Below are 26,936 nucleotides of genomic sequence, written 5' to 3'. Positions count from 1 at the left end.
ACCGTTTCTGTAAAAATACAGATATAGTCAGCTGATTAAAAGTAAATTGCTCATGTTCGCGGCGCGTATATCTGTACGCACCTTTATAGGTGTTCTATCTGCCTTCCTTTTGAGGCTCGGACGACATCAAAACGGTAGCCAAATTCATCCCAGACTGCTCGCAAGATGTCTGTATTCTCGGACTGTAGCTACTACATCAGTTATCCTGGTTTTCATCTCCTCAATATCAAGTGCTGAGGGAGGAACATAAACACGATCTTTAACGTTGATCCTCCCTTAGCACTAGATATTGAGGAGCTGGAAACCATGATAACTGATGCAGTAGCTACAGTCCGAGAAGACAGACATTTTGCGAACAGTCTGGGATGAATTTGGCAACCGTCTAGATGTCGTCCGAGCCTCAAAAGGAGGGCACATAGAACACTTATAATACATCATCATAAACTTGATACTGCGGTGATCATAAACTAGAGGTTCTGCGAGAAAGTTGATGTAAAAATGGTTTATGCACACCATTTTTAAAAAATAAATATAACTGTTTAAAATTGGGTCATTCTTATTGAAACACCCGGTATAAATAGTGACTATTCCTCACAAAGACAACAAGTCTGGGGCTTTGTTGAATAAATAAGTATCGTGCAACTCGATCATGGAAGAAATACATATATTGTCAATTTTCCTTCTTGCCCTAATGGCAACTTTTTCAAATTTCCAATTCAACGTCAGAATTGGATGTAGAATATCATCCCCGATATCCTAGTAGTACTAAAAAAGCTTCAGGATTGAAGGATTAAAAGGAAATTTAACTTTATGATAAAATTGGAAATATCCCGAAGATTTGTTTTTCTTTTAAATATCATTTCTCTCAGAATCATGGGGCGTCGTAATGCGTGATAATCTTATACCAAATTAACAGGGAGAATGTCTCCTTTCTATTGGTGTCTGGATCATTTTTATCCGACCTATAGTTATTTTTTAATTAATGATTATGTTCGTCAATGTCCAGACATTTCGAGCAGAAAACATGACATTTTTGACATGCTGGAAACTTTTTTGTTTCAAAAGATAAGTAGATAGTGAAAGCGAGAAAGTTTCTCAGAAATAATTGAAATTATTTTCCCAATTGTCAAACGTACTCGAAAGAGCGTATTTTGGCCTCTCAGGAGTTTCAAAGTCAAGGATAGCGGCTGAATGGTGAGCCACCATATGCTATCAATAACTGGGATCAACAAAAACCAAATACAGAACGATTGAAAAATTCAGCAACTGCAAGCCACATGATTATAAATAGTGAAAATGACAACCTCGCCTCGATCAATCCCAGCCTATCTAGAGGCAATCAGCTGCTTCCGTTTGAAATTCAGTCAAATATCTTGTAAATTGCCAGCCTTCAGCATACGATTTGGTACACAATGCATACTATGCAGACGCTCTCCTAACTTTAAAATTCCTTGGAGACCAAAATACGATCTTCTGACTACTTTTGACAGTTGGAAAAATAATCTCAATTATTTCCAAAAACTTTCTCGCTACACCCACTTATCTTTTGAAACAAAAAAGTTTCCAGCAGGTCGAAAATTTCATGTTTTCTGCTCGAAATGTCTCGACATTGACGAACATAATCATTAATCAAAAAATAACCATAGGTCGGATAAAAATGATCCAGACACCAATAGAAAGGAGACATTCTCCCCGTTAATTTGGTATAAAATTATTATGCATTACGACGCCCCATGATTCTGAGAGAAGTGATATTCAAAATAAAAACAAATCCTCGCGATGTTTCCAATTTTATCATAAAAGTTAAATTTCCTTTTAATCCTTCAAACCTGGATCTTTTCTAGTACTACTAGGATATCAGGGATGATATTTTACATCCAATTCTGACGTTGAATTAGAAATTTGAGAAAGTTGCAATTTTACACGAATTGGCAACCATGTAATTTCTTCGGATGGAGGGCCAAGTCTCAACTTATTTTACACAAACTATAGTTAACAATAGTGTTTTCTTCAAAAGTACCATAAACAATTAGTAGACAGTGCATTAAGCATAAATGTATGGAAACACCAACACACAATTTGTAGACATATAAATAACATAAATGAAAATAAAAATATAAATCTCAGTACCCTTTTAAATTATTTTGTCACAACATGTATCGGACCGCCGCAAAGTAGACCCACGCTAATCCAAGAAAAGCAACCCATGCCGTGGGATGTTTTGTGAACCATTGCTAGGCTTCTCTAGACATCTGTGTAATACATGCAATGAATAATCCACTTGTCAGCTGGTTGATTATGCATAATTCTACAGCAATGGTTTACAAAACATCCCACGGCGTGGGTTGCTTTTCGTGGATTAGCGTGGGTCTACTTTGCGGTGGGCCTTAATGTCCGAAACATGTGACAAAATAATATAAAATGATACTGAGATTTATATTTTTATTTATATCAAAAGTAGCCCTGAAGAAAAAAGACAATAATAAATACACTTCTCATGTAAAAAGACGGAGGTAAATCATGTGTGTTGTAATCAAATTTTCTTTTCACCCAAACACGAACGAACAAAGAAATAAAGTAATCACAAAGGCAAGTTTTATTTTTACCCAAACACGAATGAACAAATAAATAAGGTAAATCACAAAAAGCATAAAAAGGTAAAAGTATAAAAAGGTAAATAAAAAAATAAGGAAATTTCACAAAAAGCAAATGCAGAGATTTACTCCAAACTGTCAGCATTCCTTATAAATAACATACAAGCTTCCCATTCAAACAATACTGACAGCTTGAATATGATCTCACTAAAGCTCCCTCAAAGAGTGACTGCAATTACTCAGTTGGGAACCGAATTTGTAAGATAGAAACATATTTCTATGAGAACAAAACAAATGGACATTTTTATCAAGAAAATTAGATAGGCCTAGATAGGCGATAGAAGATAGACTAGAAGATCAAAAATTGGCCTAGATCAAAATTTGACAACTCTACATAGAAAGATAGATGGATAGATGATTTAGAAGCCACTGACCTCCTCTCAAAGGGGTATATGGACTTGTGAATCATTTAAATTATATAACTTAGACTTCGAAATGACATTAAAAGTCCAAACAAATGGACATTTTTTAACAATAAAATATCTCAATACAGATAGATCAAATATTGACAGACAACTCTGCATGGACTTCAAAATGACATTGAAAGTCATCAAAGACTGTGTCGTCAAATTTAATACATACAGTCATAGTATGACTTTAATCTTGAATGAAAAGATTGAAATTTAGCAGAATTAGGCATCACGGATATTTTGTTAAGAGTCTCAACTTGAGACTGTGTCGTTAAATTTAATACATACAGTCATAGTATGACTTTAATCTTGAATGAAAAGATTGAAATTTAGCAGAATTAGGCATCACGGATATTTTGTTAAGAGTTTCAACTTGAGACTGTGTCGTCAAATTTAATACATACAGTCATAGTATGACTTTAATCTTGAATGAAAAGATTGAAATTTAGCAGAATTAGGCATCACGGATATTTTGTTAAGAGTCTCAACTTGAGACTGTGTCGTCAAATTTAATACATACAGTCATAGTATGACTTTAATCTTGAATAGAAAGATTCGAATTTAGAACAATTATGTAACACGGATAATTTGTTAGAATCTCAATTTGTTTTATTCAGATTATAATATTATGGGTGTTCATCAATTTTGAAAATTCGGAATTGTTGATACATAGTTTCAGACAAGACAACTTGCAATAATTGTAACAACCTTTGATTTATTATACTATAGACAATCCAGTTTCGTTTGCGACACCATTTAAAATAAAGGTCGGGACACATATAACCGCACCGAGCCCGCGCCGACGTACGGCCGAGCTACGTCCGCGACACGGTGATGGTGGTAGGAGAACACACATATCCGTGCGACAGCCGAGCGGCAGCAGTGTCTCAGTTCTGTAGTGCTACTGTGTTCTGATTTCTGAATGTGTTAAACTATTGTTAATAATATTAACACTATCAACATCTTCTTACATCCGATTCAAATTCATATTTTTCAATTTTAAACTTTATGATGAGAATCATAGTGCTGGTATATATTTCGGTGCATAACGATACAAAAACAGTCATGTATCGGAAATATATACCAGCAATAAAATTATTATGTTCTGCCTTATGTATCTAAACGTAGTTTCAAATTTAAAATTCAAGACACAGTCACGGGTTCCTCCTTTTATACTTTATATTGTTTATTTTATTATTTATTATAATATTATGTCTATTATACCTTTGGCTTAACTTATTATTTGGTTCCACTTTTACTTATGGTTCAACAAATTTTTCCGTTCAACCATATTTCTCATCACTTTGATCGTACAAAACTGGAAAATTCCGTATTCTTCAATAAGATTTTCACTCTTCATGTTAAACGAACCCGCACCGTCACCGTCAAAAAGTAAACTGAACTAGTCGGTGACGGCGCGGGCACGGCTCGGGCAACAAACACGGTGACGGTGCTGACGCGGTGCCGTAGTATGTGTCCCTACACGTTTGAAAGCATTTTTTGTTTTCTCGCTCGCCCTAGTACTTCCGACCGGCCATAAAACGTATAAATTTAACCATATGATTCATTGGCTGCCATATACCAATACCAATCTGAGAATTTAACAATTTATGTATTCTTTTTTTAAAGCTATACTTTATTAGTCACAAGATGTTTGACATATTAGTGATTCAGTCACTTGAAAATGTATGAGACTAAATATATTGAAACATGTAGTGATTAATAACGTAAAGTTTTCAAAAAAGGATACTTAGATTTTCTAATTTCCAGATAAATAAGGGTAGCCCTCAACAAAAACGTTAATACATACCAATCATAATATGGTTCCATTTACATGATAAATTCTGCCGCTCGATAGAAAACAGAATATAGTGTATCATAAACTTATTTCTCTGATTATATTCACCTTGATTATTATCTTGATTGGGTAGCAATTTTTGGGATTTTCCCGTGTGATCACATACTGTTGTAAATAAATTAATTCACAAGCTTTCAGTCTACCAGAAATTAATAATGGTGTAGCAACCGAAACTGGTTTCTTAATTCTTTAGATTATGTGACAATTTTAAGTCATGTTATTAGACATGGCAACCATCTATTCTTCTATCCCAATATACTACCACCAATATACACTACCAATCAATATACTACAGCAATATACCATCACCAAAGCTACTACACAAACAAGATCAAATTTTTTTACTAAGGCTAGGCACAAAAGCTCTAAGGCTGGCTCTAGGCACTGGCACTAAGTTAGTCAAGACAAGACAATACATGATCAGACACGTTCACTCACAATACTTCACATAGTTGCTTATGGATTCATGTCCAATTTCAATGACTAATCAGTGTGTGTTGCGTCATAAGCAACTATGTAAAGTAATGTGTCTGATCATGTCTTGTCTTGTCTTGACCAACTGGTGTGCGCCTAACCTAACATTGTCAGTTTAGGGTCCGGTTGCATACCAGCCGGTTAAATTTTAATCGTGATTAATTTCACAAGAACCAGGATTTTCGTGAAGAAGGCTTCTTTGATTGCTTCTTGTGAAATTAATAACGATTGAAATTTAACAGGCTTTTGTGCAACCGGCACTAAGATATAAACAAAATCTCTAGACGTCAAGGTTGGAGATGTGCTTGAAACAGATGGACAATTCTCTATTTATGATGAGAAACTTTACTGCAATCTCAAATATATACACAATATAGATTAATATATTTAATAATATAATCATAAAAATAATAGGCACAAAAGTCAAACATGTTCAACATCTACAAAACTTGAAGAAGGGTCTACATTGGTTTAGTGGCTTCAACCTTCTGTTCTTGTTAACTCTACTTCAAGTTTCCAAAAAACATTCAAATTATACAAAACTTCAATTCAAGTAAACTTGACTAATGTAAATGCACCTCTACAGCTACCTGAATGAAATAAAAAGAATCATCTATGAAAGTTTTGTTTTGCGATTAGGCCCCTTACTAATTGCGACCCGCAAATATCGACTCCTTTTAGAAAGGAATAACGCTAAATGGACTAGCAAATAATGGAACAGACAAACTTATGTTCTCCTGACCGAAAACTACACAACATCTCAAAGAATTGGAAATATACAGTGTATATGTAGGCATTTGAGACTCATTAGTTATATATTTGTTGTGTATCTGCCATACGCTAAATAAATAAGAAAGGGATCATGGAAGAAAAAATTGTTTATTGCTCAAAAACTCTAGGTAAATAAATTTTCATGTCTTTCGAACCAAATCTCTCTATAAATTTGATCACTAGCAGGTAACCCGTGCTCTGCAAGGGTCTAATTAATAACTTGTCCTACTAAAATATTGAATTTAAAATAGGCCTGGAACCATCCTCGGTAAATTAATAATCAGTATGCAAAAAAGCTAATCAGTTGAGTAGTTCAGACGTGATGATTCGTGAATCTACTATCCCATACGTGTATAAGCCAATCATTTCCTTTATTATATAATAGACTAGCCGTCAGGCTCGCTTCGCTTCGCCATATCCGTCTAGTTTGTAATAGATTATGGATACAGATGGAAATTACTGAGATATTGCATTTATTCAAATGCTAATGAAATTATAATTATTATTAAACGAAAATCCAAAATGAATGCTGAAAATCACCCCGAAGACTTCTGCTACTACAAATATTAACAACAGGGTAAACAGCTATAGTGAGGTCCACATTATAATGGCAGTGTACGATTGACAATACTGTTGCTGTCCTTTTCTATCATACAACAAAACATATAGCACTATCTCTCTCACGCTTTGCAATGTTGTCTATTTGCCAGAATATTTTATTTTTACTTTTGACAGTGACTGTACAAAAGTGAACAAACAATTCTCAGCCGCCATTTTTTTCTTCTAGACCTAGTGCGATCGAATTTTCATATCATGAACCTACTTTGATCTAAATTTCGTGAGAATCGTTAGAGCCGTTTTCGAGATCCGGTCACATACATATATAGCCTATAAACATATAAAAAGAAATTGCTCGTTTAATAGTATAGGATATCATGGATATCAAAATACTTGAGTACACAAGTCGTTGATTTAAAATGTATTTTTGAAACAATAAAATAATTTTCAAACATTAGTATGAGAGAAACACAAATTAAAATACCTGAAATGACATTTTAAAGTTGATAACTAACCATCCTAGACTTCATCCATGCTTCAGTTAGCCTACACGTATAGGTTAGACCTACTCGTACCGGTATAAATAATATTGAAAAGTTATTTCAGAATTAATCTATTGAAATTACTTATTTTTGAATAGGATTTCTATTTTTGTATTATTTTTAAAAGAAATTGGAATAGAATGCCTACCAAATAACTTGATTTCTGTTGTTTTGAAATTCAGATTGTTGTATCACAGCTTTTTAAATTAGCCGCCATTTCAGGTTTGTATCAAAATAAAAATTTGATCTCAGTTATGGAAGCAAATTTTTGAATCAAATTATGAAAAAATATATTTTCTTGATAATTTTTACTTTAATTTGATTATTTTATCAAGAAAATGATAATTATTATCAAATTAAATTTAATGGGATGAATTGAATAACAGCTGTGTACAGTCAGTGGCAAAATGGAGAGACTTGGCAACGTTTTTCTCCTATCTTTCTTCACTGCCATTATAACGTGGACCTCACTATAGATGGAAATTCGATGAGCGCTACTATTCCATCTAGCTGTTTACCCTGTTGTCAATATTTGCAGTAGCAGAAGTCTTCGGGGTGATTTACAGAATTGAATTTGGATTCTCGTTTGATAATAAAGATTATGGATAATTCCTACAGTGTAAAGTATTCAACTGCAACTAAATACAGAAAATATACTACCACTACACACTACACTTTCTAAGAATGTGTATTACCTTATTGGCAGGATTCAGAGAGGCCGCATCACTTGAACAATTCTGGTCTCAGCGATTCCGTATCATCAGTAGTAATTTCATATTCTGAAAACACAAGATCTGGTTTATTTCCAATCCGTGTACTAATCAAAAGTACAATAATTCATATTGTTTCGTGTCTAAATTTTTGGTTTCAACACATTAAATATTTGGTTTCCAAGACATTAAATATTGGAATTAGAGTGTGTGTAAAATCATGTTCTATCTTCCCATGAATCACATTTACAGGGTTCAATTTTATTTATTTATTCATGCATACGGTTTTTTCCGTAATAGTATAAGAATAAATCTTTATTATGTGATAGGGAAGAAGCATACAAGTCAAGTTAAATCCCTGTAACTCATGTGTTTTTACATCGTCTGCTAGGGAAAAAAGCAGACAAGTCAATTTATCCCCCCGTAAACCCATGTGTATTCTCATCATCTGCTGCTGGAGAAGAAGCAGACAAGGAAAAGTTTCTCGAATTTCTTAAATTACAAGGAAAAATCAACCATTATAAATTTTTAAGCCGCGTTTACACCAAAGTTATTAACAAAATGTTAATAACTCAATCCTTATAGATTCTATTAGATTGAAAGGAACTTAACAAACACATATGATCATCATGTGCATGATAAGCTATATTCAATCTAATAGAATCCATAAGGATTAAGTTATTAATATTTTGTTAATAACTTTGTTGTACGCAGCTTAAAAATTTATAATTATAATGGTTGATTTTTCCATGTAATTCATTTCCATTCAAGAAACGTTGACTTGTCTGCTTTTCCTCCAGCAGCATATGATAAGAATACACCTGGGTTTACGGGGGATAAATTGACTTGTCTGCTTTTTCCCTAGCAGACGATGTAAAAACGAATGGGTTAAAGGGATTTAACTTGACTTGTATGCTTCTTCCCTATCACATAATAAAGATTTATACTTATACTATTACGGAAAAAGCCTTATACCTCCAGTAATAAGCAAGATTGACTTATATTACTATGACCAAACGATAGATCTCGATTTTTTTAATATGTTAGGCCGGAAACGCATTTTGACCATTTTGTGACTTGTCTGCTTAAGTCCTAGCACCCTAGATATGTACTGGCTTACACAAAATTTACATTGAATGGCAATAGCGCTAGTTATTAATACTTATAATTATACAGCCTGGATAAATTGGGAGGAAAATGACTGGAATACTTTGTGATAGAAGAATCAATGAAAAACTAAAGGGAAAAATCTATAAAACAGTCGTGCGGCCCGCGTTGACATACGGAGCGGAGACCTTGAACAGCCCTTGAACACAGACTGGAGGTCACTGAAATGAAGATGCTGAGGTGGAGTTGCGACCTAACTAGAAGGGATAGAATCCGAAATGGAATAATAAAAAACAGAATGAAGGTTACAGAAATATCAAAGAGAAAAGACTGCAGTGGTACGGACATGCGGAGGACGATTATGTGGGGAAAAAGATCGAACACTTATATGTCGAAGAAGACACTAGGAAGAGGGGAAGATCTAGGAAGAAATGGGAAAATTGTATCGCCCAAGATCTTGTAGAGAAGGGACTAACACCAAACGAAGCCCATGACCGAGACTCCTGGAAGCGAGTGACCCGAAACGCCGACCCCACCTGAGTGGGAAAAGGCTGAGAAGATGACAGTATTGCTAATAATTCAACGGATTTTACAAAGTATGAAAAATAAATTAACGAGAATAGAGATTGAATGCAATTTAGAGATAGAGATAGATATGAATGATTCTAAGTGACTTTTGTATGACTATTGTTTCTTGATGACTATGTCTATTGCACTATGTGTTTATGACAAAGAATTCTATTCTAAGTATTTTTTCGTTTCTTCTATTTTGCTCTATATTCAAGCAGTATTCTCCAAACTTGAAGGAAGAAACTTGGCTTCATGTATATTTACATGGGTAAATATGAAGAAAATGAAAATCTCAGTACCCTTCTTTTAAAATATTTTATCACAACATGTTTCGGTCATTTATGCCATTTTCAAGTGATCATAAATGACCGAAACATGTTGTGATAGAATATTTTAAAAGAAGGGTACTGAGATTTTTATTTTCTTCATATTTATATTACAAGTAGCCCTATACAGGAAAGAGATTTACATGGGTGTATGAATTCAAGTACAAGGTATTACCATAGAGAAGCAATAGCTTGAGTAGATATCCCATGGTATAGGGCGTTTATGTCGTAACTTTTACTGTTATCTCAAGTCGATTACTATCGATTATTGTAGATTTTTACTGTTTTAGCCGGGTGAGTGAATGAACGGCGCAATGTAAGAGACTACCAACGTCACACACCTTTTTGAGAAAGAAATACGTGAACTATCGGCTTGAGATAACAGTAAAAGTTGCGACATAAACCATGGGATATCTACTCAAGCTATTGTTTCTCTATGGTAATACTTAATCGTCTTGTAGTTTGTTTATACATAGGCTTACTTTATTGTGCCTTGAGTGTAAAAGGAAAAGGTAAAGATATTTTGCTTGTTGCAATAGCTTTGATTTGAAATAGTAGTTCAAAACAGAAATACTTTAAAATAGTATACGTACAACTCACATTCACAGGAAGCACAGAAATAGAGAAACAATAGCATAATTAGATATCCCATGGCATAGGGCGTTTATTTCGCAACTTTTACTGTTATCTCAAGCCGATAGTCCACGTAGTTCTTTCCCGTGAAGCTGTGTGACGCTCGTAGTCTCTCATATTGTGCCGTTCATACACTCATACCCGGTGAAAACAGTAAAAATCAACAATAGTCGACAGTAATCGGCTTGAGATAACAGTAAAAGTTGCGACATAAACGCCCTATGTCATGGGATATCTACTTACGCTATTGTTCCTCTATGGCACAGATGAAATGACCACCATTCATAGATACTATTTTTTGTTCAAAGTTAAACTATTTCGGTTTTATTGCAACTTAGTGGAGGCTGCATCAAAGTTACATATTAATGATAATATAAAAGCAGTAGCAGTGCTAAAATCTATCAAATTTTATGACCCTATAAAAGGAAGAAGGAGCCTCCTTTATACGCCAATATTAGAGTAAAAATCAGATTATAGAATTATTCATCATAAATCAGCTGACAAGTGATTAAACAGATGTGTGGAGAAGCCAGTCTATTGCTTTATTTCCATAAGGTCTATAGTTTCAATCAGGTACTTGTGGATGAGAATACTGCGTGAGGTCTACAGTTCACAGAACTACTAATAATATGTTAGGCCGGAAAACGCATTTTGACCATTTTGTGACTTGTCTGCTTATGTCGTAGCACCCTAGATATATATACTGGCTTACACACGAATTTACATTTAAATGATACAGCCTGGATAAATTGGAGGAAAATGACTGGAATACTTTGTGATAGAAGAATGAATGAAAAACTAAAGGGAAAAATCTATAAAACAGTCGTGCGGCCCGCGTTGACATACGGAGCGGAGACCTTGAACAGCCCTTGAACACAGACTGGAGGTCACTGAAATGAAGATGCTGACGCGGAGTTGCTGCCGAAATCGAAGGGATAGAATCCGAAATGGAATAATAAGAAACAGAATAAAGGTTACAGAAATATCAAAGAAAATAGACTGCAGTAGTACGGACATGTGGAGAGAAGGGAGGACGATTATGTGGGGAAAAAGATCAACCACTTACATGTCGAAGAAGACACTAGGAAGAGGGGAAGATCTAGGAAGAAATGGGAAAATTGTATCGCCCAAGATCTTGTAGAGAAGGTACTAACACCGAACGAAGCCCACGACCGAGACTCCTGGAAGCGACCGACTCGAAACACCGACCCCACTTGAGTGGGAAAAGGCTGAGAAGAAGACAGTATTGCCAATTATTCAACGAATTTTACAAAGTATGAAAAATTAATTGATGAGAATAGAGATTGAATGCAATTAGAGATAGAGATAGATATATGAATGATTTCAAGTGACTTTTGTATGAATACTATTTCTTGATGACTATGTCTATTGCACTATGTGTTTATGACAAAGAATTCTATTCGAAGTATTTTTTCGTTTTTTTCTATTTTGCTCTATATTCAAGCAGTATTCGTCAAACTTGAAGGAAGAAACTTGACTTCATGTATATTTACATGGGTGTATGAATTCAAGTACAAGGTAATACCATAGAGAAGCAATCCCATGGAATAGGGCGTTTATGTCGCAACTTTTACTGTTATCTCAAATCGATTACTATCGATTATTGTAGATTTTTACTGTTTTAGCCGTGTGAGAATGTATGAACGGCACAATGTGAGAGACTACCAAAGTCACACACCTTTCTGAGAAAGAAATACGTGAACTATCGGCTTGTGATAACATTAAAAGTTGCGACATAAACGCTCTATACCATGGGATATCTACTCAAGCTATTGCTTCTCAATGGTAATACTTAATCGTCTTGTAGTTTGTTTATACATAGGCTTACTTTATTGTGCCTTGAGTGTAAAAGGAAAAGGTCAAGATATTTTGCTTGTTGCAATAGCTTTACTTTGAAATAGTAGTTCAAAACAGAAATACTTTAAAATATTATACGTACAACTTCTCACATTCACAGGAAGCACAGACATAGAGAAACAATAGCATAATTAGATATCCCATGGCATAGGGCGTTTATGTCGCAACTTTTACTGTTATCTCAAGCCGATAGTCCACGTAGTTCTTTCCCGTGAAGCTGTGTGACGCTCGTAGTCTCTCATATTGTGCCGTTCATACACTCTTACTCGGTGAAAACAGTAAAAATCAACAATAGTCGACAGTAATCGGCTTGAGATAACAGTAGAAGTTGCGACATAAACGCCCTATGCCATGGGATATCTACTTACGCTATTGTTCCTCTAAGGCACAGATGAAATGACCACCATTCATTGATACTATTTTTTGTTCAAAGTTAAACTATTTCGGTTTTATTGCAACTTAGTGGAGGCTGCATCAAAGTTACATATTAATGATAATATAAAAACACTAGCAGTGCTAATATCTATCAAATTTTATGACCCTATAAAATTAAATAATGCAGTGCTTGTATGAATTTGAATCACAAATCATTAGTTTAATTTTAAATTTGATATTATATTTTCAAGCTCATGCCGGAGCTTCACTCTCGCCGAGTATCTACTTCCAAGCTAATGCCGGCGCTTCACTCTCGCCGAGTGTCTCTACAAATGACGACGAGCGTATGGATGCCTACTATGCCATCGCTCGCCTTCACTCACTACCTCCGTAAACAAAGCCATAGTGCATTCGTGTGACGTCAGCACAGGTAGGGTTCCTATGCCAATAAAAATTTGTTGATTTCAGCTGATCTATATCAGCTAGGGTTTTTATTGGTGTAGGAGCCCTACCTGTGCAGACGTCACACGAATACACTATGACTTTGTTTACGGAGGTAGTGCTTCACTCCGCTCGGCTCGACATCTCTCAGATTTTTGTCGGGGCGAGACGAGGGAAGGCAAGTAGCTCTTTACCACTGACGTCTTCTGGTCAAATTGAAGTGCGTACAGACTTATGCGCCACAGACACTCGAATTTCACTATTTATCAGCTGATGCTATCTATGCTCATTGTATCTGCATGTTACTGTTTCTGTACAAATACAGAAATAGTAAGAAAACATCAGCTGATGAAAGTAAAGTAAAAAAAAACACATCAAGTTCGTGGCGCATAATTCTACACGCATTTCTGCAGTGTGGATCACGATCTGCTTATGTTGGTCATTCGGCATATTATGCCTGAGAGAGAGAGAAAGAGAAAGAGTGTGAGGGGGGAAGAAGAAAAAATCAATCTCATTCTCTCTCTCTCTCTCTTTTTCCCCCACTTACTCCCATTCTCTCCCTTTTTCAGTCTCGATCTTCTCTTGACCGTCGTTATAATGATCATCTGCGATTAGATAATCTCCTAAACTCTTTCAAATGTCGTTACAGTGAACACATGAACAACTCCTCACCTTTTTGGTGTTCATTTGAAATTCATTCTTATCAATTTCTCAGTTTTTTCTAGCGTATTGTCCAGCTAGGAATTTAATGTAATATTTTTTCATTACCTAACAAATAATAGCTATCGCCGCAACACTACGTACAATGCGATATGATGCTGCAGTACTCACATAAATCGCCAGTCTCTCTGTGGACTACTATCAGCAGAAAATCTGAGAGCAATCAGCACTTCTCTTCAGTTTAAATTCGGACACCGTACTGGCCTACTTGAGGTATTGGTTCGTAATAATCCAAATATTTAAGATAATCCATTATTCACTTCATCCACTCACAAAATCACTTCCACAAAAAGGATCACGCAAACGAAGGGTCGCTCTTCACCGTCTGGACTCAACTTAATAGTTCAATTATGCAATGCAGACTATTTCTGCATCCCGTGATAATGCCAGCAAACGCAGCTGCCTCCAATTAGCAACAATCAACCCCACATAGATATCATCATCTAACACTTTCTTTCAATTACAACGTATTTAATTGAAAATTTTGAGTTCATTAACTAAAATAATGGAGAAGCTAATAAAAAGACAAATTGTGGAATTCTTAGAGTCACATAAGATAATTGAAGATCATCAATTTGGATTTCAAAATAATAAGAGTACTAACGATGCTTTAATTCAGTCTCGAACTCTGTGGCAGATCATTTAAATAAAGGAAAGAAAACTCATGCTATCTTTATTGATTTGGCCAAGGCCTATGATACAGTATCTCATGAGCGCTATTATGTAAACTAGAAAGGGTTGGAATCAGAGGAACTACATTAAATTATTTGATAGTTACCTTTCACGTAGGGCACAGATTCTAACTATTAATGACTCAGTTAGTGAAGTTATCAATGACTCTCCTACTGGCTACAGCCTACCTCAGGGTACAGTCTTATCACCAATCCTATTTTGCTGTATGTAAATGAATTGTTGAAATTGGATCTGAGCGGGGGCGAGGTGTTTCTTTTGCAGATGATACTGTTCTTTGTTTTGCGGTGAAACATGGCACCAAGTGTATGGAGCCGCCTCAAGGGCATCTCCTTACTAAAGAAATGGCTGGATATGAACTCACTAAGTTTGAATATTAAAAAACAAAATATATTGCATTTCAAGAAATATAACTGGCCAGGAAGATACGGCATGTAAACTGAAATTGCATATTAATTGTAATGAATTTGATGTTAATACGGTTGTTGTGATTGCCCGAAATTGAAAGAACGAGTCACTTGAAATATTGGGTGTTATAATTGAGCAGGGATTTAAATGGAAGAAAACAATAGATTACCGTGTGATAGATTGAGGTTTGTATCTTATAATTTGCACAAACTAAGATCGATCTTCGGCTACCAATGCTGAGATGGGTACTTCGCTCTGGTGCAATCATTGCTACAATATGGTTTGGTGGTTTGGGGAGGTACGTTCGATACGCATGTAGCTCCTTTATTAGAGTGCAAAAAATGATAACAAACACATCTGATCATCATGTGCATGATAAGCTATATTCAATCTAATAGAATCCATAAGGATTAAGTTATTAATATTTTGTTAATAACTTTGTTGTACGCAGCTTAAAATTTATAATTATAATGGTTGATTTTTCCATGTAATTCATTTCCATTCAAGAAACTTTGACTTGTCTGCTTTTCCTCCAGCAGCATATGATGAGAATACACCTGGGTTTACGGGGGGATAAATTGACTTGTCTGCTTTTTCCCTAGCAGACGATGTAAAAACAAATGGGTTAAAGGGATTTAACTTGACTTGTATGCTTCTTCCCTATCACATAATAAAGATTTATACTTATACTATTACGGAAAAAGCCTTATAACTCCAGTAATAAGCAAGATTGACTTATATTACTATGACCAAACGATAGATCTCTATTTCTACTTTCCTTGTCCTATTACCATAGGTAAGGAAAGTATTGCTTTCCAAAAAAAATAAGGTACCCTAATTTCAAGTTTTCTATACGTTTCAAGGTCCCCTGAGTCCAAAAACATGATTTTTTTAATATGTTAGGCCGAAAAACGCATTTTGACCATTTTGTGACTTGTCTGCTTATGTCGTAGCACCCTAGATATATACTGGCTTACACACGAATTTACATTGAACGGCAATAGCGCTAATTATTAATACGTATAATGATACAGCCTGGATAAATTGGAGGAAAATGACTGGAATACTTTGTGATAGAAGAATGAATGAAAAACTAAAGGGAAAAATCTATAAAACAGTCGTGCGGCCCGCGTTGACATACGGAGCGGAGACCTTGAACAGTCCTTGAACCAGTGGCGGCTCGTCCTATGTGTTCAATGGTTCATTGAACCCCCAGAATTGAATCAGCTTCCTATACAATGATGAATTTGCAACTCAAATAATTATATTTCTTTATACTCATTAAATTACATCACAACATTTTTCATCTACGTAAACTTAATGTCGATGTTTTGCGGCCGGTGCCTGAGAGCCCGGAGTGGCTTGCTTGAAACAGCACCGAATGGAATGACGATGGAATGGTGGAGATGGAAAGCAGTGTTCATTTCCCGATGTGAACCCAAAAACAGGGCTGGGTATGGTAGTGGAACGGAGGAGGGGAATCGGTTTGCTAGCACGGATTTGGTTCACAATCCTGTGTGAACCAAGTTTGCACGAGTTCATCCGAGAGTAGCCGAACCTAGCCGAGGCAAGTGAAGCATTCGGTAAACCTCGGAATGAATCGTGAGTATTCGTGATACGGATACAGTGCCATCTTGAACTTGCTTATAACCAATAAATTTAAATTTGGTGGCAGTAAACAGTAAAAAAGCGGTAAACAAGTAGCCTAAGCGTGACAGTTTTGAGGTTATACGGTATGGTTACGGGTATACACTGTTTACAGTTGTGATAGATCTCACTGCATTTTTCGTTATATAAATTTGTTTTGCGTGTAGAAGAATATAGTAATTTCTAGTGTGTTTTGTGTATTCGTGAGTATTTCTAGTGTGTCCATTTTCTTTTAGTGAGAGTGTGAATATAATTTATTGTGTTACCGTAACAGCATTTTGATGAAGAAATATGAATAAGGTTCAGTATTTGTTAAATACAAACAATATTAATATTGAGGGTAGGTGTAAAATAAACATATGGTGACCAACTCCCGAAGTAAAAATCAAACAAGAAAAATATGAACAGGACAAAAATTTATATTTGTAGAAAATAAGCTCAACCTTTGGGGTGTAATTATATTGATCACGTTTACACTTGATTATGCGCAATACTCTATATCCTATTGACCTTTCTCTCCAATAGATCATGAGGTTGAACCCCAAGCTAGAAGATCACGAGCCGCTACTGCCTTGAACACAGACTGGAGGTCACTGAAATGAAGATGCTGAGGTGGAGTTGCGGCCGAAATAGAAGGGATAGAATCCGAAATGGAATAATAAGAAACAGAATAAAGGTTACAGAAATATCAAAGAAAAAAGACTGCAGTGGTACGGACATTCGGAGGACGATTATGTGGGGAAAAAGATCGACCACTTATATGTCGAAGAAGACACTAGGAAGAGGGGAAGATCTAGGAAGAAATGGGAAAATTGTATCGCCCAAGATCTTGTAGAGAAGGGACTAACACCAAACGAAGCCCATGACCGAGACTCCTGGAAGCGAGTGACCCGAAACGCCGACCCCACCTGAGTGGGAAAAGGCTGAGAAGATGACAGTATCGCTAATAATTCAACGGATTTTACAAAGTATGAAAAATAAATTAACGAGAATAGAGATTGAATGCAATTTAGAGATAGAGATAGAAATGAATGATTCTAAGTTACTTTTGTATGACTATTGTTTCTTGATGACTATGTCTATTGCACTATGTGTTTATGACAAAGAATTCTATTCTAAGTATTTTTTCGTTTCTTCTATTTTGCTCTATATTCAAGCAGTATTCTCCAAACTTGAAGGAAGAAACTTGGCTTCATGTATATTTACATGGGTAAATATGAAGAAAATGAAAATCTCAGTACCCTTTTTTTTAAATATTTTATCACAACATGTTTCGATCATTTATGCCATTTTCAAGTGATCATAAATGACCGAAACATGTTGTGATGGAATATTTTAAAAGAAGGGTACTGAGATTTTTATTTTCTTCATATTTATATTACAAGTAGCCCTATACAGGAAAGAGATTTACATGGGTCTATGAATTCAAGTACAAGGTATTACCATAGAGAAGCAATAGCTTGAGTAGATATCCCATGGTACAGGGCGTTTATGTCGCAACTTTTACTCTTATCTCAAGTCGATTACTATCGATTATTGTAGATTTTTACTGTTTTAGCCGGGTTGAGAGTGTATGAACGGCGCAATGTGAGAGACTACCAACGTCACACACCTTTTTGAGAAAGAAATACGTGAACTATCGGCTTGAGATAACAGTAAAAGTTGCGACATAAATCATGGGATATCTACTCTAGCTATTGTTTCTCTATGGTAATACTTAATCGTCTTGTAGTTTGTTTATACATAGGCTTACTTTATTGTGCCTTGAGTGTAAAAGGAAAAGGTAAAGATATTTTGCTTGTTGCAATAGCTTTGATTTGAAATAGTAGTTCAAAACAGAAATACTTTAAAATAGTATACGTACAACTTCTCACATTCACAGGAAGCACAGAAATAGAGAAACAATAGCATAATTAGATATCCCATGGCATAGGGCGTTTATGTCGCAACTTTTAATTTTATCTCAAGCCGATAGTCCACGTAGTTCTTTCCCGTGAAGCTGTGTGAAGCTCGTAGTCTCTCATATTGTGCCGTTCATACACTCTTACCCGGTGAAAACAGTAAAAATCAACAATAGTCGACAGTAATCGGCTTGAGATAACAGTAAAAGTTGCGACATAAACGCCCTATGTCATGGGATATCTACTTACGCTATTGTTCCTCTATGGCACAGATGAAATGACCACCATTCATAGATACTATTTTTTGTTCAAAGTTAAACTATTTCGGTTTTATTGCAACTTAGTGGAGGCTGCATCAAAGTTACATATTAATGATAATATAAAAGCAGTAGCAGTGCTAAAATCTATCAAATTTTATGACCCTATAAAATGAAATAATGCAGTGCTTGTATGAATTTGAATCATAGTTTTCACCATTATTAGTGCTTCACTCCGCTAGGCTCGACATCGCTCAGATTTTTGGCGAGGGGAGACGAGGGAAGGCAAGTAGCTCTTTACCACTGACGTCTTCTGGTCAAATTGAATTGCGTACAGACTTATGCGCCACAAACACTTGCATTTCACATTTTATCAGCTGATGCTGAGCTATCTATGCTCATTGTATCTGTATCTTACTGTTTCTGTACAAATACAGAAAAGCATCAGCTGATGGAGAGTAAAAAGGCGCTTGTTCGTGGCGCATGAGTCTGTACGAATCTAAGAAGTGTGGATCGCGATCTGCTCATGTTGGCCATTCGGCGAGGCATTTGGCGAGCGACTCGGCGAGAGTGTGTTAGTGAGAGCGACTGGGCATAACATAATTTTCAAGTATAAATTTAAAACCAGAAAACACATCATATTTTAATAATCATCAAACAACACCTAAAATTTTCACCACTAGGAATTCTAGTTTTTACGACTCAAGTCCAAAACTCACCTTATTGAAATAAAGAATTGAGAAATTTCCACAGTTATGAGCTTCGTTTCAACTCTCAAAACACGTCTGATTACTTCCAACAAGAGGTTCACTGCCGTATTGCCTATAAAACGATAATAAAAACACACATAATCAACTATTAAAAATACTGAATAAGGTATTACATTGAACACAAACTAACATCCAAAAAGTTTTAGATAAGAAAAATCATCCGACACTAATAGGCCTATCATTCAACATCAAAACAAGTTTGCTGGTAGGGTAGCTAATTTCTCACAAGTCCAATTTTCATCTACAGAGACAGAGTTAGGTACTAGGACAGTAGTCATAGCTATTTAGACAACCAACAAAGTGAAGTTATATTTTTATTTAATAAGTAGGATGCCTACTATGCCATCGCTCACCTTCACTCAGTACCTCCGTAAACAAAGCCATAGTGCATTCGTGTGACGTCAGCACAGGTAGGGTTCCTACACCAATAAAAATGTGTTGATTTCAGCTGATCTATATCAGTTAGTGTTTTTATTGGTGTAGGAGCCCTACCTGTGCAGACGTCACACGAATACACTATGACTTTGTTTACGGAGGTAGTGCTTCACTCCGCTCGGCTCGACATCGTTCAGATTTTTGGCGAGGGGAGTCGAGGGAAGACAAGTATCTCTTTCCAACTGACGTCTTCTGGTCGAATTGAGGTGCGTACAGACTTATGCGCCACTAACACGCGAATTTCACATTTTATCAGCTGATGCTATCTATGCTCATTGTATCTGCATGTTACTGTCTCTGTACAAATACAGAAATAGTAAGAAAACATCAGCTGATAAAAAGTGAAGTAAAAAAAAAACACATCAAGTTCGTGGCGCATAAGTCTACACGCATCTTTGCAGTGTGGATCACGATCTGCTCATGTTGGCCATTCGGCGAGACATTTGGCGAGCGACTCGGCATAACATAATTTTCAATTATAAAATTTATAATTTTAATTTAATTTAAAACCAGTAAACACTTGATATTTTAATAGATATCATCAAAAAACACCTAAAATTTTCACCACTAGGAATTCTAGTTTTTACAACTCAAGTCCTGAACTCACCTTATTGTAATTGGGAATTGAGAAATTTCCACAGTAATCAGCTTTGTTTCAACTCTCAAAACACGTCTAATTACTTCCATCAAGAGCTTCACTGCCGTATTGCCTATAAAACGATAATAAAAACACACATAATCAACTATTAAAAATACTGAATAAGGTATTACATTGAACAAATACTAACATCCAAAATGTTTTGGATAAGAAAAAGCATCAGACACTAATAGGCCTATCATTCAACATCAAAACAAGTTTGCTGATAGGGTAGCTAATTTCTCACAAGTCCAATTTTCATCTACAGAGACAGGGTTAGGTACTAGGATAGTAGTCATAGCTATTTAGACAACCAACAAAGTGAAGTTATATTTTTATTTAATAAGAAAAAAGATATTCAGAAAGATATAATAATATTAAATAAAGTTCTCCAATGTTGTTTTCCATCACAAACTGCTTACTATTAAATCTCTTTTTTGTTATTAAAAAGAACGACGACAAGCAGTCAAGCTTCTTGAAAAAATGAATGTATTCACTCACTGTGACAACGAGATCTTTCGGCAGGTCCGAACCTTCATGGACCTGCCGAAAAATCTCGTTGTCACAGTAAGTGAATATATTGCCCCCTGTGGGTTGGGGGAGCTTTGAGTCGATCATCGTACTCAAAAATGTGTTGAAAACCAGAATTCACCCACAGTACCCATGCTTGTCGTAGGAGGCGACTAAAATGGACCTCAAGGCAACTCCAGAAGTTGCCTTGCCTTCAAACCCTCGGGATCTGCCCCATCAGGGCAGTTACGGAGGGGCAAAAAGAGAAACTCAAGAGACCAGAGATGGGCGAAACTCCAGGCACGAATGTGGGTTAAGAGGCTGAGTCAAGGGTGGCCGGGTGCCCTAGAGGCAACTAGGCCGCCCCTTCCTCAGCGGAAGGACCTATAAAGAAGGCCAGGAGTGGTACTCACGAAGGTCACGAGAACTAATCAGTCTGAAGAGACTGCCAAGCATATCACACTGGATTGCAACCAGGTGATGAATGGGATGTTAGTATAGGGAAAACTCCTGGTTCTTTTAAAAAACACAGGTATTGGTTTGCCTAACTAACATACTACATGGGAACACAATAAGCTTCGGTTGACGTGTGGGGTTTTTTGAACCTTTGGATCCTTGATTCCATCCCTTCAAAAACAATAAACAATAAGTGAACATATTCATTCTTTGAAGAAATTTAACTGCTAGTCGTTCTACTTAATAACAAAAAAGTGACTAAATAAATTACCTAATAAGCTACAAATTTAAATAGATAAGAAGAGTTAGAAACATGTTACTGTTTCTGTACAAATACAGAAATAGTAAGAAAACATCAGCTGATGAAAGTAAAGTAAAAAAAAACACATCAAGTTCGTGGCGCATAATTCTACACGCATCTTTGCAGTGTGGATCACGATCCGCTCATGTTGGCCATTCGGCGAGACATTTGGCAAGCGACTCGGCATAACATAATTTTCAACTATGATATTTATAATTTTAATTTAATTTAAAACCAGAAAACACTTTATATTTTAATAGATATCACCAAACAACACCCAAAATTTTCACGATTGAGATTTCTAGTTTTTACAACTCAAGTCCAAAACTCACCTTATTGTAATTAAGAATTGAGAAATTTCCACAGTTATAAGCTTCGATTCAACTCTCAAAACACGTCTGATTACTTCCAACAAGAGCTTCACTGTCGTATTGCCTATAAAACGATAATAAAAACACAGTTAATCAACTATTAAAAATACTGAATAAGGTATTAAATATAACACAAACTAACATCCAAAAAGTTTTGGATAAGAAAAAGCATCAGACACTAATAGATATTCAACATCAAAACAAGTTTGCTGATAGGGTAGCTAATTTCTCACAAGTCCAACATTCATCTACAGAGACAGAGTTACCAACAAAGTTACCTACAGAGACAACCAACAAAGTGAAGTTATATTTTTATTTAATGAGAAAAAAAGATAGTCAGAAACATATATTATATGTTTGAAAAGAAAATATATATATAAAGAAAATGTATGTTAACATATATAAAAAACATATAAATATTATAATAATATTAAATAAAGTTCTCCAATGTTGACTGCTTACTATTAAATCTCTTTTTTGTTATTAAAAAGAACGACGACAAGCAGTCAAATTTCTTGAAAAAATGAGTGTATTCACTCACTGTGACAACGAGATCTTTCGGCAGGTCCATGAAGGTTACAGACCAACCTTCTCTCGTTGTCACAGATCACAGTAAATGAATATATATTCATTTTTTGAAGAAATTCAACTGCTAGTAGTTCTATTTAATAACAAAAAGTGACTAAATGAAGTACCTAATAAGCTACACATATAAAACAAATTTAGATACATAAGAAGATAGTTAGAAAAGTATAACAGAGTGCGAGTGAAAATAGAAATGTTCAAAGAGGAAAATTTAAAAAACTGAGAGGATGATCAACAGAAACAATTAGGGCCAAGTCACATGAGGTGTTTTTCAGACGAGTCGGCAGGGAAGGAAGCTCTCCGATTGACTGATTCCCGAAGGCCAACCCAATTAGTCAATTGGTAAGCTTCTTGCCTTGTCAAGTCGTCTGAGAAACGCCTCATGTTCAAGATATTGAAATCTACTTACTTGAATTTGCTAATATTTTGAGGCAATGTCAAATTCTTGCTTCACTTAGACCATGGTCTAGTTGCAGCCTATAAACACACAGTTTATTTCAAGACATCTTCTATGAAAACCGTTACTATTCACTGTAACAAAACAAGAAACAAATAAACTCCAATCGGCAAATAAATGTTATTTTTGAATTATGTTATTTTTATTTTATAGTTTCATTTAATTTACACAGTCGTAGAACTTGACAATTTATTATAATTCACTTTGAAATTAAGATTGGTAAGTTCTAATCAATTTTTTTTCAATTCTGTAATGACGTCGAGACATTTTTTATTATATTAGGCTAATACTATTAATGATAGGCCTACTATTCAAGTCATTAATCTTGTAAATATCTATTCAATAAAATAATGATTAAGATGAAGTGATGAACATACCGGTAATTTAATTATGACCAAGATTAGCGAGCATTTGAGCCCACGTAAATCACAGCATTAATTCAAAGGTTGATATTGCATTAACTGAACAAGGTTAGGTTAGCTGATTTACTAATAATACAAGAAACAGGTACAAAGAAACATTACAGGTACGTCGAGACATTTTTTATTATATTAGGCTAATACTATTAATGATAGGCCTACTATTCAAGTCATTAATCTTGTAAATATCTATTCAATAAAATAATGATTAAGATGAAGTGATGAACATACCGGTAATTTAATTATGACCAAGATTAGCGAGCATTTGAGCCCACGTAAATCACTGCATTAATTCAAAGGTTGATATTGCATTAACTGAACAAGGTTAGGTTAGCTGATTTACTAATAATACAAGAAACAGGTACAAAGAGAATTATAGAAATTAACTTACCAAACACAATAAGTATTAGCAGCTACACGAGTTGTGAAGGACTGTCAATAATCTTGATAATATTAGGCCTGTAAAAAATTAAAAAAAAAACTACATAGAAAAATTTCTACTAACCTGGTGAACATTAATAATATCACAGTTAAGACCATTTGAGGAAACAATCATAATTATTCTGAGCGGTTTAGCTAGTATGTTTCTATTAAATAAATAAACAGTTGACAAAAATTACTTAAAATATATATTCAATGTAGGCTATTAATTTAATAATTGAACTGATTGATGGTCAATCTATTATAGTAATAGATCTAACTAGCCTATATGTTGCAAACCACCATTGAAAAATGTAAAGTTTCCAAAAAATTGCACAGTAAATTATGGTCTGTAGTGGAATTTGAACAAAATGTGTACAGTTTTGTATCTGGTGTCCCTATTATCAATATTAAAATTATCTATACATCAAAATATCAAATCATCATCTAATAACATGACAGCATCTTCACGCACATCACTTTCTATCTTGTAGAGAGCAAATAAAAATACATTTATTGATCTATCTTCTTAAAATGGTTCTGAAAAAAATTGTTTTAAAAATGCTTGGAAGGTAAAAAGGGTAAGTTAGGGTGGTTTTACAGTTCTACAGCTATGCAAGTTTGAATTTTGAGGTTAGGTTTTTGTTTTAAAATTGCAATATTTTGGCAGGCTATTTTCAAAAAAACCGTATAATTAGTCACTGTTGACTACTATGTTATCAAAGAATTCAAACAAAAGATATCCTAGGTCTAAGTAAACTATATTGTTTAGACAATGTAGGCCTAATGTATAGGCCTAGGCCTACTGTACAAAAGCAAGTTTAAACTTTTAACAATCAAAATTATAAAAGTTAGTTCACATTAATTTTTAATTTGATTAGGTTATATAATTTGAATTAGAAGATATTAACCTAAACTATAACCTGAGATTAGCCTACCTGTAGTCATATTGATCGAAGATAAAATTCTGTCATTTCATTGTCAGTGGAATCTTGAAGAAAATAATTACCTATGTTTGTTCTTCAATTTTTAATTTAATCATTGCAAACTAGATTTACGAAGCCATTTGTTCAAGCTATCGTATAGGAGAAATGTAATAAAAGTTGACATATTCCAGCAAGAACACGATTGAGTTAACATGATAAGAATGTCTTTATAGGTTAGGAGAAAATTCAATCACAACTCAAAATTATCCTAGTTCGCTGAAAATAATGCTATTGATAAAAACTAGGCTACATCACTCCGATAAATATGTTTTTAAAACGTTTATACACAAAAGTAAACTTAAAATAGCATTTTGTTACCAATTGATAGATTTTACAAAACAAGCTTGAGCTTTTCAACCGTACTGTGTCTGACTGTGACATAACCCCAAAAATACTTAGCTTCAATAACCAAAAATTGAAAGGTTATAAGAAATTGGGATTTTGGAACCAAATAGGCTAACAAATTTGGAAATTAACATTGAATTATCTTCTTGAACATTGATCTAAAATTCAGAATTCAAATTATACAAGAATGCTAATGACATATTATAGAAGATAAGAGCAATTAATTTTGAAAATAATTATAAAGTAATTTAGACCGATTCAAAATTAAATCACGACTCTCATAATTTTATGATTCTCATTGTAGGCTATTATTTTTTTCTACAATAGAGCATGAAACATTTTATTCCTAAAAGCACAAAATCCTTACAAATCAGCTGTACTAGTAGTTATCTGTGGGTAATTGATCAATAATCCAATATTAGAATCCAACAATTTACAAACATTTAAGGGAAAGAATAAAATTGATTTCAATAGAAATAACGTGGCATTCAAAATAGGGGATAGCGCATTAGGGTGTTAATATTTTATTAATTTGAATCTCAACAATGTAACTTATTGGACTATGCGTTCAACAATTGAACTCTAAGTTCAACAATGAAAACCTGCTGGGAATTATTCCTGCTGTTTGAAAACATAATTGAAAAGTCTTACCTTTATGAAAAGCTCAATCATATATTTTCACCATCCCACTGAAAATGACGCCTAAAATTGCACTTATCTTATAATGAAGAACTCAAACTCAATACAATGGAGAAATAGGCTTGTGGTGGTGGGGAGAAGGTAATATTGGTACTTTCCTTGCTACTTCCGTCACCAAAATACCGTTGTTTAATTTCAATTTTTAATTACAAATCTCACGATAGATAATTCAAACATTCTGTAAAAATTCAGTAATTCCACGAAACATATAAATTCTGACAAAATTTGTTCAAGGAGGAGGGAAAACAGGAGATTATATATGTAAAGATAAATTCAATCCAATCAACCATCCCTTTTCATTATTATAATTTAACAATTAAATAACCTTCAAAAATACTTAAAAAATTGTATTTTTGATTATTGATTTCTTAATTAGTTGTGTGGAATCAAGGACCATAAACAAACGTTTTGTAAGTCAGACAGATATATCAAGAGAAAATCTTTCGAAATAGAAACAAATTCATAATTGACTTTCGAGAAATATCACATTATATTACAAATACAATCAATTCCACAATTTTAGTTACTTTCTTGATAAGTATTTGAATGATTAAGCTTACAACGTATTTCCAAGGTTTCAAGATTGGTAGACCTGCTTGCACTTCCCTTTCCACG

At 34.6% G+C, this 26,936-nt stretch overlaps 1 protein-coding gene across 12 annotated transcripts in view; it reads right to left on the bottom strand.

Annotated features, from left to right (window-relative positions):
• LOC111058423 overlaps nt 1–26,392 on the bottom strand; it is a 34,177-nt gene extending 7,785 nt beyond the window's left edge. For 3 of the 12 annotated variants that reach the window (XM_039443861.1, XM_039443872.1, XM_039443871.1), the window contains exons 1-7: nt 26,274–26,392; nt 24,263–24,330; nt 23,405–23,526; nt 22,372–22,474; nt 20,743–20,845; nt 19,650–19,752; nt 7,963–8,046 (exon numbers count right to left, since the gene is read on the bottom strand). The gene's annotated coding sequence lies outside the window, so the exon portion shown is untranslated. Of the gene's footprint in view, nt 1–7,962; nt 8,047–19,649; nt 19,753–20,742; nt 20,846–22,371; nt 22,475–23,404; nt 23,527–24,262; nt 24,331–25,229; nt 25,674–26,273 lie in introns of those variants that run through there. The other 9 variants (XM_039443863.1, XM_039443873.1, XM_039443864.1 and 6 more) reach the window with 8 other exon arrangements.
• Nucleotides 26,393–26,936: the final 544 nt, after the last annotated feature.

This window comes from Nilaparvata lugens, unplaced genomic scaffold (assembly GCF_014356525.2).
Source record: "Nilaparvata lugens isolate BPH unplaced genomic scaffold, ASM1435652v1 scaffold1920, whole genome shotgun sequence".
Lineage (NCBI taxonomy): Eukaryota > Metazoa > Arthropoda > Insecta > Hemiptera > Delphacidae > Nilaparvata > Nilaparvata lugens.
Note: the sequence above shows the minus strand (reverse complement) of the source record. Positions and strands in the feature narration are given on the sequence as shown.